This window comes from Apteryx rowi, unplaced genomic scaffold (genome assembly GCF_003343035.1).
Source record: "Apteryx rowi isolate R43461 unplaced genomic scaffold, aptRow1 scaffold_169, whole genome shotgun sequence".
Taxonomy (NCBI): domain Eukaryota; kingdom Metazoa; phylum Chordata; class Aves; order Apterygiformes; family Apterygidae; genus Apteryx; species Apteryx rowi.
This window is the reverse complement of record NW_020447963.1, coordinates 368,813-382,472: the sequence shown is the minus strand read 5'-3', so window position 1 is coordinate 382,472 and position 13,660 is coordinate 368,813. Positions and strand designations below refer to the sequence as shown.

Here is a 13,660-nt window from a genome sequence, read left to right as displayed (position 1 = left end):
TAGCCATATGCTTGCTAAAAGATACATTTTTTCTGTACCAAATGGTACCTTTAACAAGAGAATTTTGACAACTCAAGTACATAAGTAACAAGTGATTCTGGTTTTTCTGCAGTATGCCTGGCTTTAGGGGGAAAAAATATGAGCTATAACATTCAGGCTAACCATATGCACTGAGCAAGTTCGTCTGTTACRAAGAGATCATGAGCTCTGAAGATTATGTGAAACAAAAATACAAAACAATATGTTATGGGCTTCCCATCTACACAAATGCACAAGTATTATAGTCTAAAATTAAAGTTGTTCACTCCATRAGGAAACTATAAAACCAGAATGAGTCCATTAACTTTCTTTCATTTACYTTTCCCTGAATCTTCTCTGAAGTAGTGAAATACTCCTACTAAATACTTTCAAAATAAGTATCTTTCTGTGATGTTTAAGCTACACTTGTCCAACAGTTATAAYGAATTGTCAGATTTTTAATAAAGTGCTCAAACTGAAGTTACACATCTGTCATCAGTAATGTTACTTCAAAAGTTTTCCTATGAACTTAACTGGTATACAGACATGATGACTTCACAGCTTTATACTTTAATAACCTATATAATGGAGAATTTGATTTCTTATTTGGTATAGTCAAGAGAGAATTTTCTCAGATAGTTGTAGCATCACTTCAAGAAAATAATTGCTCATTAGTGTTGCGCATAAGGATTTTTTTTTTTAAATACCTACAACTGTCCTTTAACAACATGCTGTTAAATTTTTGTGGCTCTATTTTATTGTTTAAATACTTCCATGAACAAAGGCACTATTTCCAATAACAATGAAAGTTAAAGCCATTTTAAAATAAAAGTATATGGTGTCTCTGCAATACCAGTGGAAGTGAAAAAAAATATATATATCATTAAAGGTGCTTTCTACAGAGGAAAATAAAACTTGGTTAAATTGGTGGCTTTATGAGATCTTAACTTGGAGCCTTACTGTTTTTTCCAGCAGTGACATCCCAACTAGTACTAAGATTTTTTTTTTCCCCTAATTTTAACCAATAGTGTTTGTTTCATTCGTTTCTGTTGCAGATCCACCTTCACGAGGTTTATCCATTCGATCCTCTGAGCTTGAGTCAGCCTAGGAAAAGAGTGTCCATTAGAAGTGGCTGGCTGGCTGCTTTCTGAAGTGCATCTGACTGGAATTTCACTTATCGGCATTCTGAGAAGTGAAACGTTCAATGCTGGTCTGGGCAAGTCCTCTACGATCACGATTCTCAGAAGTCCAACCACAGATTTTAGGACAGACTATTCTAACCATTAATCACGCAGCAGTCGCATCTGCTTGAAGCAACCCTTCCTGTGGCCATAGCAGGATCTACAGCTAGAGGCAACATAAGTATTTTAACTATATTTCTGGCTTCAGGATTTGAGGCTTTCAAAGATGTAACATGCAAAGAAAAGTTGTCAGGCCTCAGTTAGCTTCAGGAAGCCAGCTATCAGCCCAGTTTAAATGCCTTTTGCTAAAAGCCAGAAGTAACCCGATCCTTAGTCGCCACTAGTAATGAAACTACAATCTTCCTCACAGTCCAAACCAACGAGTAACCAGAGGAGAGCTTCAAAGATTCATTGCAGTTACCCAGATACTAAGCAAAATGATGTGAGGTCCATTCCTTGAGTTCCTAAAACAATCCGTGCTGCAGTGCTGGTAACTTGTCCCTTAAGTAAAGGGGACACTTACTTACGCACATCATCATGCAATGACCGTTTATTAGATAAGCAAATGGGGTGGCAATTAATTTTCCTATAATTAACATTTTAGATCCTTTGGACTGAACAGATATAACAATTTCATAGCTCTGAAAACTCTAATTTAGATAGATAACAAAAAAGTTCCAAAGCTATAACTTCCTTTAGTTCCTTTCGGTAAAAAACGAACACACAGAAAGTCTTCAACAGTGTCAGAAAGAGCAAGGTTCTGTAAAATATCATTATTAGTAATTAATTATAATTACTAATTATTATTAAGCATAAAACTATTATTAAAACTGTAATCAAATCCACACATATTTTCATATCTTTAGATTTGTCTGTGTTGATCTCCATTCAAAAGAAAAGCTGTACTGGATCAGATCAACAATTCATTTAGTACAATTTCCTTCTCCAAGAGCGAGAAACAGCAGATTTTACAGATGGAATGGGACTTCCCCAGAAGTTCCCCACTATTCACTAGTCTCCAAGAATTCATGGCTCTGAGATGTCCCAAATGAGAGACACTAACTTTTATTTAATAACTGTCAGTAAATTTTTCTTTTATGAGTTTGACCAATTACTGTTTTGAACCAATTCAAACTTTTTTTCATTATACATTAACAAACTTGTCATTTGAAGAAAACAGGGAAAGAACAAAGAAAGAACAACACGCTCAGATCAAGATTTTAAATCAAGAAGGAAATGTAATATAGATAAATGAATAKTGGTAGAACAGATATTATTCTGTTAAAGCATTAAAAATTCATACAGTGCCTCTACTTATCTTAAATGTCAGGAATTACTGCACTTATCTGCTCTAGGCTATTGTATTTTCTAATATTTTACTTTTATGTAAAACGACCGGCAGAGGGCTCTAATATGTCAAACTTTTTTCACTGAAGCGCCTTGGAAGAGTAAGTACAGAAATAGCTTGCAGAACAGCGTACGATCTCTTTGCAAGTACAAGCTGCATTGTGGCTGCATGCTGCGTCTGCATTTCCTTCCTAAGACCAGAAGGAATTATGATTTAGCTATTGTGGTAGATTTTTGAGACAAAGTTGAGACAAATCTGTTAAAATGAACTGCCGTCATCTGCAAGCCTCTCATCTGAGACAAAGTTGATTAATATGAAGCAAAAGCTTGTGATTATACTTCTGTCAGCATGAATTTCAAAGGTTCAGTTATAAAATTAAAACTTTTCCAATATAGCTTCACACTTTTACTTTCTGGTTCAGTTCTGAGTCACCAAACTTAGAGGAGACATCCATTTCTAAATTGTGGTAACATCCCAACACATCTAAAAAACACTGGACTTTGCTCATTCCAGTTTCTGATACAATAACAGGGTAGTTAATTTGCCTAAGGAAAAGCTGGAGATTTTTTCCTTTGCAATATCACAAAAGCTTTTCAGACAAATCTCAATAACATTGACAACTGAAGTTGAGAAGTCCCTGAAGAGGGAAAATATAATATTATCACTTTCATCATTAATTGCATTCAATTTACTATATTTTTTGGACTTCATCCATTTATAGCAAGTATAGTAAAAGTTTATTTTTTCCTTTCTTTCTGGTCTTTTTTTCTTTTTTTAYTATTTATTTCAGCACATCTAAGTTTCAGAGCTCAGGATCTGTCCAAGGATGATTCCACTGATTCCTTACAAGACACAGGCACATCTTCAGAAAGCACCTATAGAACAGCTTTTTGTGAGGCTACTGTCAGAGACAGATGAGTGATCCAGTAGGCAAATTTTCCCCTCACCACCCACAAAAAAGAAGAGAATAAAGCGCACAGAAATGGTGCAGAGATTATATAGTTGAGAACATACTGTCAAGATCATTGGCAGAGTTGTTGCAGACTGGAAGACAGTGGGAGAAAATAGGAGCCACTTTTGCTCCTGTAAAACAAGCAAATCTGATGCCACAATTTCAGCATGTTAAGGGCTCTGATGCCTAAGAGGCCAACAGATGACTTCACTTCCATTTGCTCTGAACYGAGTGATGCCAAAACACTTTGTGCTGAAGACAGTTGCTGTATCGCAGTCATGAGATGCGCAGACTGTTAAAGCAGGTCTTGGTGCCAAATCATCAGAACCATGGCATAAACCTAAACTTCGATCTGTGACAAAATGAAGCTCTGTAACCTTTGTGGTGGGGCTAGCATAGGGATGGAGATTTCTTTGTGGAGAAGCTTTTACTTAGGTCTTTTTTGGCTCACCAGATGCTTCCTTGTGTAATGGGACAAGCGACAACAATTTTCACAGAGGTCTACGGCTTTTTTTTTTTTTTAATTCAGGGAATGTCCATAGAAGTTTGGGGCCTGTACATGGGTTCAGATCCAGATATTTTCCTTGGAAGTGAATCTGTGGTCTTATCTTCCTGTTTCTGAGGGCTTAAAAAGGGCAGGGGGAGCACTCTTAAGTACAGGATTTGCTCAAGAGCTATCCAGTATTTATGGTTCCAGTTCCACAAGGCTTCCTCTGAAATCTGCAAGGTTTTCTGTGGTTTGTTTGCTTGCTTTAAATTAATGTGGTGGCGAGTGCAACTTAAACTTCTCCCTAGATTCAGCTCTGAGCATGCAAGAACAAACTATTAACCATTGTGTATACACAAATGATTATTAATATTTTCTAAATATAAAATTTTCTTAAAATCAATTCCACAGATGATTATCCCTGTCAAAAATGGAAAAATTACCTCGAAATAATCATATAGTTCCCTTGACAGATACTTATGGATATCTCCCTTTCAGCTCATTCAGTGAGTCAGTCGGTTTCATGGACTGTTGTTTCACAGACAAAGAGAAGAGCAGCCATTTCTTTGAGACAATATCGGACCTGTGAGCTTGTAGCAATTCCTGCAGCACTTATTAGAAATTTTCAATTTACAGTTCACATGAGGTTCTAAATGGAGGAAGTTGCTACCAAAGATTACAATACATTTCAAACTTTATAAGCAGCAATGTCTGTTGAACAGAACCTGATCCTTTCTTATGCTTCACACTTTGGGGGGGGGGGGAAATGTATACTATGCCACACTAACAGTTCCAAACATTTTATCTTTAACTACCCGTGAGCCACACTGGAGGCCAGTCTCTCCAAAGATGATGATGGAAGCATTTTGACTGCAAGCAACTTTCTAGTAGTTTGTGTATTCCAGATATAGGTTGGCAATACCACCTTTCTTTCCCAAACCATCTACACTGCACCTTTCATTGGCGGTAGGAACAGGTATACATTACTGGCGCATTACGAAGATATAGGAAGTATTATGACGGTGGAAAAGAGGCTCCAGAGCACTCACTGACACAGCATAGCTCAAACCTGACTATAATAGCATGCTCTGGACAAGACACATTACAGATCATTATGTTGAACAGCCTTAAATGTAGGTAATGCAAAGGATTGCTTGGAATTTTACACTTTTGGAGGCATTATAAAATTTTGGACATAGTACTTCTTACAAGGCCCATCTTTTCAGTGGTAATATCAGAGACAGAGGCAACTACTTTCTTAACCATTTTTTTTCCTAAGCTTCCTTGACAACACGAAGTCAGGGAACTCTGAAAGTAGTCCCTGTTGGAGTTCCATAATTGCAGAACACTACTACTTTTTGAAAAGATAGGTCATTGCACCTTTAGAATGCCACAAAATTATTGAYATTTTTGTACATCTTTAACAACAGGACATGGTGTGCATGTTCTTCCCTTTTTGAGTACATGAATTTGTCCATCACTAATTATAGGTTTGAAAAGAAGCAGAACTCCACTGTCAGCAATATTGTGTCTGCTTATTCTGGGGCTTAAACTAAGATCCTAGATATCTGATTATTGTATGCAACATAATGAACATAAGAACAGACACACTGAATAGTATCAGCAGTCCATCTAGCCATGTATCTTGYCTCCAGCAATGGCAAAATATCTATAAAGAACTACATAACAACAGTGCAACAACCATAAAATGTCATTTCTTTCAAAAAATTTCCAGGATTCAAGGACTTCTCAAGTCAGTAGTTATACCTTTACATTTAACAGCTCTTGATGGACTTTTCTTTCCCAAATTTTTCTAATAATTTTTTAATCCATGTAAACCTTTAACATTCTCAATATTCTTGGGTTGTGAGATCCACAATATAACTTCACGTTATGTGAGAAAATACCGCTTATTTGTTTGAACATGCTACCTTACATTTCTAAACTAAGAATCGAAGTAAGATGGCTATAAAGAATGAGAGGTTTTTTCCACGTGGGCTAGAAGTGAATTTAGATTTCACTGAGAACAGAAATTTTACTAGGATATATCGCCTGAACAAGCCCCCAGGAAATCTCACTGTAGTCAGATAAGAAAGTACCACTTTTCCTCTTTAGGCAGATGATGAGCAGAAATGTCTGTGAAATGTACCTTAGCAGAACTAACAGACAGCTTCCCCAATTTTAAGATGCTAGAGTCACTGGAAGAGGTCTCAAAAAGTGACAGAAACTTGCTGAGCATCACAAAAAAACCTCTGTGTGGCTATTTAACTTTATTTGCGGAATTTTTCCCTAATGTTATATAATATTTTAAGTCACAAAAGAGCAAGTACTGTACATTGAGAATTATCCAACATCTATGCTGTGTGAGGTGGGCACCAAAGGTATGGGTAAAACTGTAGCCCTGATTTCTCTAAGTTCAGATATAGATTGTTAAAGCTCAGTGCGAGCATACTGCGTATCCAGAATTTAAGTGGAGTTTCAAATGGCTGCTTCACAGTCTTCAACTAAAGGCATACTCCATGAAAAAATCCCATTTTTGCCTGAACTCTTACAGAATGAGCCCTAATTGGTGCAAAGAATTCCATTTTAATGATCTCATAACATGTTTTCACAAGTCAGTTATGCCAGGGAGAAATTCTCTTCAATGATATACGTAAATCTTAGGACTTCTCAGCATCTGACACTAAAAGATAAGAAATGCTTTCAAAGGATTTTGCTCTGTTGGTATAAAAATAAAAAGCACAACTAATATTCAGTATATGAGAGAAAGTTCCTGCAGTGGAAGCATATGGGTTTGGATGAAATCACAGGCAAATTAATTTCATGACCTACCTGAAATTCAAATGCATGTAAGATGTTTGGAAGGGTCCTGAGAGTTACTTCATCCTCAAAGAAAACAGTATAAAGACAATCAGCTATCAGAGCTTTGATTTTTTCCTTCTCTAGCAGATATAATTGCTATAAAAACAAATGAATATGGGAAAATTTTGCCAGGGGTTTAAAGTAATTTCCCAATAAGCAGTAAATAGGATTTCCCTTAAGATTGAAGTCCCACGGGTGGACTGGACTAGAAAAAACTCCAACCAAACTCCCCCAAAATCTACCACGAAAAAAAAAGGAACATTCTTCAATCTGGAGATAAAAGGCTGAAAAAGCAGCAAAATCAATTCCAGTTGATCTAACAGTGATCTGGTATTTTCAGATCTAGGAGACATTTTCAGTTCTAAGAGAGTTCAGAGTTAACAACAAGGACATTAACACAATAGAATGCAATCTAGTTGTAAACCCTGCCATACAGCTTAGCAAATTTGACAAATAATTTTTCCTTGACAATTTCCTAATAGTAACAGGATATTGCTAACAGGACTATGGCAACTCTGTACCAAACCCTTGAGTCATCCAACATCCAAGCCAAGAGAAGCAGAGAACAGATTTTGATGTCTCAACTAAACTAATGTACAGAGAAATACCTGGCAAAATGGCTCTGGGGTTCTGAATTCATTATCCTGAGACCTGGAATGAAAACTACCTAGGCTAGGCTGTGACCAGCAAAATAGCACTTTGTTTCACTTCTTTTATATTCTTCCTCCTGATGGGAAGCAGAGAAGTTTGAATAAACTATCCTGCCATGGGATCAGGAACTGATCTGAAAGCAGTCCTGAGAAGAGAGTGACTCTGGAACAGAGTTTTGGGTGGGTCCTGTTGACSTCTGGGGAAAAAAAGGGGGCAATATAATCCACTTGATCATGGAACACCTTTAGTTCTGAAAAAATTGTTGTTGAAAGATCATCACAAACTTTCCATTTATGACATGGTAGATTGTTTGCCAGAGATTTCGGACCTCCAAGACATTAAGTTGATGCCTAAACCTTTTTTTTTTTTCTCCAAACTTTCCAAAAATGTGTGAATGTTGGGTAACTGAAAGGCAGACATCAAGATATGCTTGACTAAACTGAGTGCCGTCCAAGTTTGCAGCACATTTGTTCACACTTTACAGCCAGGCCCCTGCTATTTCAGTTTACTTCCTCAGGAACACAGAACAACACTTACATTGAATAGGTACAGACTGTAGAGTGACTCTCTAACATTTATATATGGGTGCAAGTAGCTGTTTTATCAACATCAGGATACGAATTCAACATGGCCTAAACTTGAAAAAGCAAAAGAATCCATCTAAATTCCTTCTAGGAGACAGTCCAAATTGTGCAGTGCATTTACGTTTATAGCATGCAGTGACTGATAACTATTTCTGGCAAACTGTATCACAATTCTAGCTGGAATGTTATCAGGAGCACAGTGAGATGTATGCGACTAAGCATAACCTTTTTCCTCTTAAGATTTTGGCYTAAAGAATTCTACATTTAGAATTCTGAATAAAAACAATCAATTTTCAGAACAATGGAGTCTCAAACTTTAGATATTTTTTCCATTTCTTGTGAAGGGAAATGTTACAACTTCTGTTTTTTCAAACCAAAGTTATTTTCACACTTAAAAATTTTCTCAGTGCTGAAAGGCAATTTAACCACTGTTCTGCAACTGAAAATTTTCTCAGAAGTGACCAGGTGTACTACTGCAGATGTTTTTCAATCAAACATGTCTTCAGTAAAATCAAACTAATAAATTCATAAACAATGAAATATAATCTATTTTGTGGAGATACTTGAATGCCTTCCTGCATTTTATTCTCCAAGTTGATTTCTTAGTATCAAAAAGCCGTTGTTGTACATGGGCTCTAACATTTTGAGCAAAATGCATTTTTTCACTTTCATATTGCATTGTGAAGTGAAAAAAATATATTTTGCTCAAAATGTTGGAGTATTCATTCTTTTTTAAACTTTCATTTGAGGCTCTGATTCCTCAAAAATATCTGACCTATTATCTGAAAAATAYGTTGCAAGGACTGCAAAGAAGGCTGAGGCAGAACTAATGTACAAAAATGTGAGAGAAGATGGTAACCTAATTTCTTCCATCACTTGAAGGGGCACAATCTGCAATGAAGGAAACATCCTGGGTGTACTAGGGACAAAGAAAAGAGAAAAACTTATAACAAAATATAATTGAATTTTAGAAATCCAAATGGCAATTACAACTACTATTTTTCTACTTTTAAATCTTCATCTTACTCCATCTGGAATAAATGAAAGTTTATTTGTGACAGAAGATTAGACAACAGTTTTAAAATACTGCCTAAAAATATATAATCTTTAGATGACGTGGGGGGAAGAAAGAGAACCATTTGAAAATAATAAAACTTATCAGCAATAATTAAATCTCATATGCAGCTATTTTTAGGAGTAATGGAATACTTCTGATTCTGAATATATAAGACTATTAGTATCAACACGAATATTTCTGCAAGTATTAAAAAAAGGATCTATATAGGACAAAGATAAAAAGTCAAATAAGAAGATAAAGAACAGAACAGAGAACAGCAAGAAAAAAAAATCAACAGGAATATGTGAAAAAGGTATACTAATTTAGTCACTATTAAAATGTCATACTTAGAAGTTCTCTGCATTCATTGTGGTAAACTCATTTTAAACGTATCACAAAAGTATCAGTGATTTATTCAATATGAACGACAAGACTTACATTATATGGTTAGAAGTCTGTAATTTTGCTTTCCATTCTTCTGAAAAAAGTTAACAGAATTAACAAAAGAAGGTATTAAATCCACACTGTACCTTCTACGAAAGTTGCTTAGCATCGTAAAACCCTCCTAAATCTAAAAACTGCCTGGTTCAAGTGGAGGTTGAACACCATACTGCGCTGGCAGTGGCATATTCAGATCATCAATAAACACTGTCACCTTAGAACAAATAAAATACGTCTGAATTATGTTTTGTTTTACTCAAATTATTTTATATGGTAGTACTTAATGATGGTATGTAATATATTTAATTAGAATTCACRTTCTTTTTTATTGAAAGTGTGTATTTATTTTGTATAACTGTTGCCTTTTTCAGACCACATGTCATATAGAAAACTTAGCTATGATCAAATACCTATAAGATACATGAGGTACTCTGTCTCACCCAAATGGAGATGATAACAGGYTGAACCAGTTCTTTGTCTCCTACAGTAAATCCTGCAGGATCTTCTTGTAGGGTTATACTGGATTTCAAGAACAAGGGAAGCCAATAACAGAAAATTCTCTAGCATGAAAAATATGAGATGGCTCCACCACCACGTATTAGCTCTTTGTTTAAAAAAAAAAAAAAAAAAATCCAAATAGGAATACATTGATGTATATTTGCGGATGATGCTCAAGGTGAAGGCTGCTGTAATAGGCATCAATGAAACAATACGATATTGTCAGAACTGGAATACTCAACTAGGTAAACAATCTTTAAGTTTTGTTTTTTTATAGGAACTGTGACTTTCATCAAAACCTGTTGAGACCGTCAAGTTATCTGTATGCTGTAAATAACATTTCTCTTCCAATTGCTTCCAAGGCATGCAAGGTGCTGTAGCATAACAGGAGGGTAGGGGGAAAAGCATAACTGGAGACAAGATCATTAATCTAAGCATTCTAAAATACCCAATCACAGTCACAGGAAGACTCTTATTGCTCCGCCAGCTTATTAAGTGTCTGTAGTTATGAAATATGAATGTTTACTGTCAAGCAGTATTTTACCTGTTTGGATTTTGGAGCACTCATGATATCTTTACTTTTTACTATTAGTTTTTGAAGAATCCAGGCCTGGGTTTAAGCAGCTGTGGTGTGGCCACCAAACTGTATTCTGGAAACTATAACATTCTGGCTTGTTTTAGATGATGTAGTAATGTAGTTAACTTCACATGCAAAAAAAGTCTGTTTAGTCAGCTTCAAAGCAGTGCCACACAGAAAGTTACAGTCAAAAAAGAGCTGGTAAACCACTGATCTTACTTTCTTCATTAATTTAATATACTCTTAGTTTCCACTGCTACTGTTTTCCTCATTGTCAAAAAATCTAGAAGTCCAAGTTCGTTTTTTTTAACTCTGTTCTGTCATTTGCATATGGTTTCCTTAGATAACAAGCAGGTAGATATTTTACCATTACTTTTAAGAGTAAAACATTTTCACTGAATTCCTTATCAAAATTACAGCAAAGTAGTAAAAGTCAAATTTTAAAAAATCACTTGCATTAGCATTTACATTGCCTCCAACATTAACTTATCTTAAAGGACTGTAAAACAAATATTTCTTAAGATTTCTAGGTGATTCATTTGGCTACAAGAAAGCTACTGTAACATAAGCTGGCTGCCAGAAAGACAAGAAATGATAGTGACTCCAACCTTCACTATAAACAACAACTGTGTTTTTCCACACATAGATAAGAACTGCTTCATGTCAACTTGTCATTTACATTTCTCACATTTATTTAATCTGTGCCAAAAATATTTAGACCCAGAATTCACAAAAAAGAAAAAGCCATTGTTTTGGCTAAAGTTTTACCTCTAGGGATGGACAACGGCAGATCAGCCAGATTCTTTCAGTGACCTCTGGCATTTATGGTCATGACAGTTTGTTGACTTATGGTTAGGTCAAAGAAAGAGTTTTTAAGCTGTTGCTCTCTCTGAATTCTCTAAGAAATGCAAGACAAGGCTGCGGGGTAACTGCCCACTTAATCCCACAGCTCTGTAACACACCAATGCATAGGATTGTATCCCCAAAGCCTGCTGTTAAGTATTCATGTGAATAAATAAGAAAAATTGCTTACAGTGAGGAACAATCAGAATACAGATGATGATGCTCAATATTTTAAAGCAACTTTGACAATTGTGACAACCATTTGAAACATATGCCTAGTGCAGAATTAAACTTCCACTGTGCTTGGCTACGTTTACCACAAAGCAGCTCATACTAAACTTTGAGAGGATAGGTGATCTGCTAGTTACGTCACAAATATTTAACATGACTTAAATGATGCTGAGTAATTGACAAACCCATAATTTTGCTTTCAAATTGAAATGCAATTGTGAACTTGTATACAATAGCCGTGGTTTTCATTGAAAACTAAGTGTTTTTCATACCTGAATATTCTGCTGAGGACAGTATTTTCTTCTGGGCCCCTTGGACGACATCAGGTGTTAAGCAACTGGTATTCTTCAGAAACCTAGTCAAAAGAGCAGAAAATGAAAGAAGCACAACTGAATTTTGTAACAAAAGGTGTCAGAAAAAAAATCCATTTCTACAGTATTCTTCTTTCTCATTTGGAATGAAGGTGGCAATACATAATGCTCTAACCCGCAATATTGTTAGAACTATGTCCACATTTTTCTGATGGGCTTCCTTATCATTAGGACATATTAGTTTTAATGCTAACACTGATATGACATTTTTACACCCCCCTTTTTTTTTCCTCTTTGATTTGGGTGGGGAATAAGGAAAGGGAGGTAGTTTTTCAACCTGAGCACACAGAAAGCCTATAAAAATTCTAAGCAATCTTGTTTCACCCATATGGAAAGAACTTGGCCAATGAGTTCAAAAATTTGATTGATGGACAGGGATGAAGAAGAAATAAATGCATATACTGTACATGTACATGCACATACATAGGATGATCATATAAGCCTCATTTCCTAGGTATAGCTAGGCTAAGAACAAGCACAAGAAATTTTGGCTGAAGTGTTCCTTTCGCTCATTAAACACACCTGCAAACTGGGACTTAAAATGTTCAAGCCATACTACAGATATAATAAAAAATAATCACTGCATATTTATTTAAATTTAAATACAGTTTGATCAGATCATTTCATAGATTTTGAACATACATAATTATTCCTATCTACAACCTTGCTGTTTTAGTTGCACTATGCAAAATGACATCTCCTAAAATTGTTCCTGATTTTATAAATAATCTCCTTTCTTTCTGAAGTCTTTCAAGCATATGCTGAATCATGGCAGTCTTTCAAGTGCCAGAATCTCATAAAATTATATATATAAAGACACTTCTGCTTAAACTATCAGAAATGCACATTGCATAATTGTGTGTCCATCAGTATGCACAGTTTGCACACCTCATGCTGCATATGCAATCAAAGACTTCTGAACAGGTTCACAGATGCTGGAATCAAGGGTGTAGYGCGTAGACCACAGTGAGAATTAAATAAAATTTAATAGTAATTACATTYACTTTGCGATGTTTTGGAACATTTCCATTAATTTATGAAATAAAATATATTGCTAATATAAATCTATGTCTTCGACGTAACTCAAATGCAAGGAAAAGACATGTAACCCCAGCCTAGACTGAAAAACTTTTCTTTAAAGGACCAAGGCTTTGGGAATAAATGCTACAGCATGTCTGTATGCTACCAGCAGAATGTACTTTCTTTGGAAAAGAAATCACATACTTTCCTAGCAGTCAACTGAAGAAGCTGGAATAAAAATTCCCAACAACCACAAATACAATAACTGGGACGGAAGGAGCAAGCAACTCTAGATTTTTGCAAAAAAAATTGAATCTCAAATCTTCTATTTTTACAGTCCATGTTTTCCTGCACATGTTGTTTTTTACATTATGACCGGCACTGTTCTAGGCTTACAGGGAATGGATTAGAACATGATATTCAGAAGCTGCAGAATACAAAGCAGTTTGCTAAAGTTCAATAAATAGAAAAGAAATATGATTATAATCACTATGATTACATAGTCATTGTAATACATACATAGTCATGTTTACATAGGA

The 13,660-nt window shown here is 35.5% G+C and overlaps 1 long non-coding RNA gene across 1 annotated transcript; it reads right to left on the bottom strand.

Moving 5' to 3' along the window:
- Positions 1-1,099: 1,099 nt before the first annotated feature.
- LOC112963432 lies at positions 1,100-12,062 on the bottom strand. Its single transcript, XR_003252600.1, has 3 exons — positions 12,003-12,062; positions 9,579-9,618; positions 1,100-1,122 (listed from the first exon to the last, which is right to left on the bottom strand). It is a non-coding gene; the product is annotated as an uncharacterized LOC112963432 (long non-coding RNA).
- Positions 12,063-13,660: the final 1,598 nt, after the last annotated feature.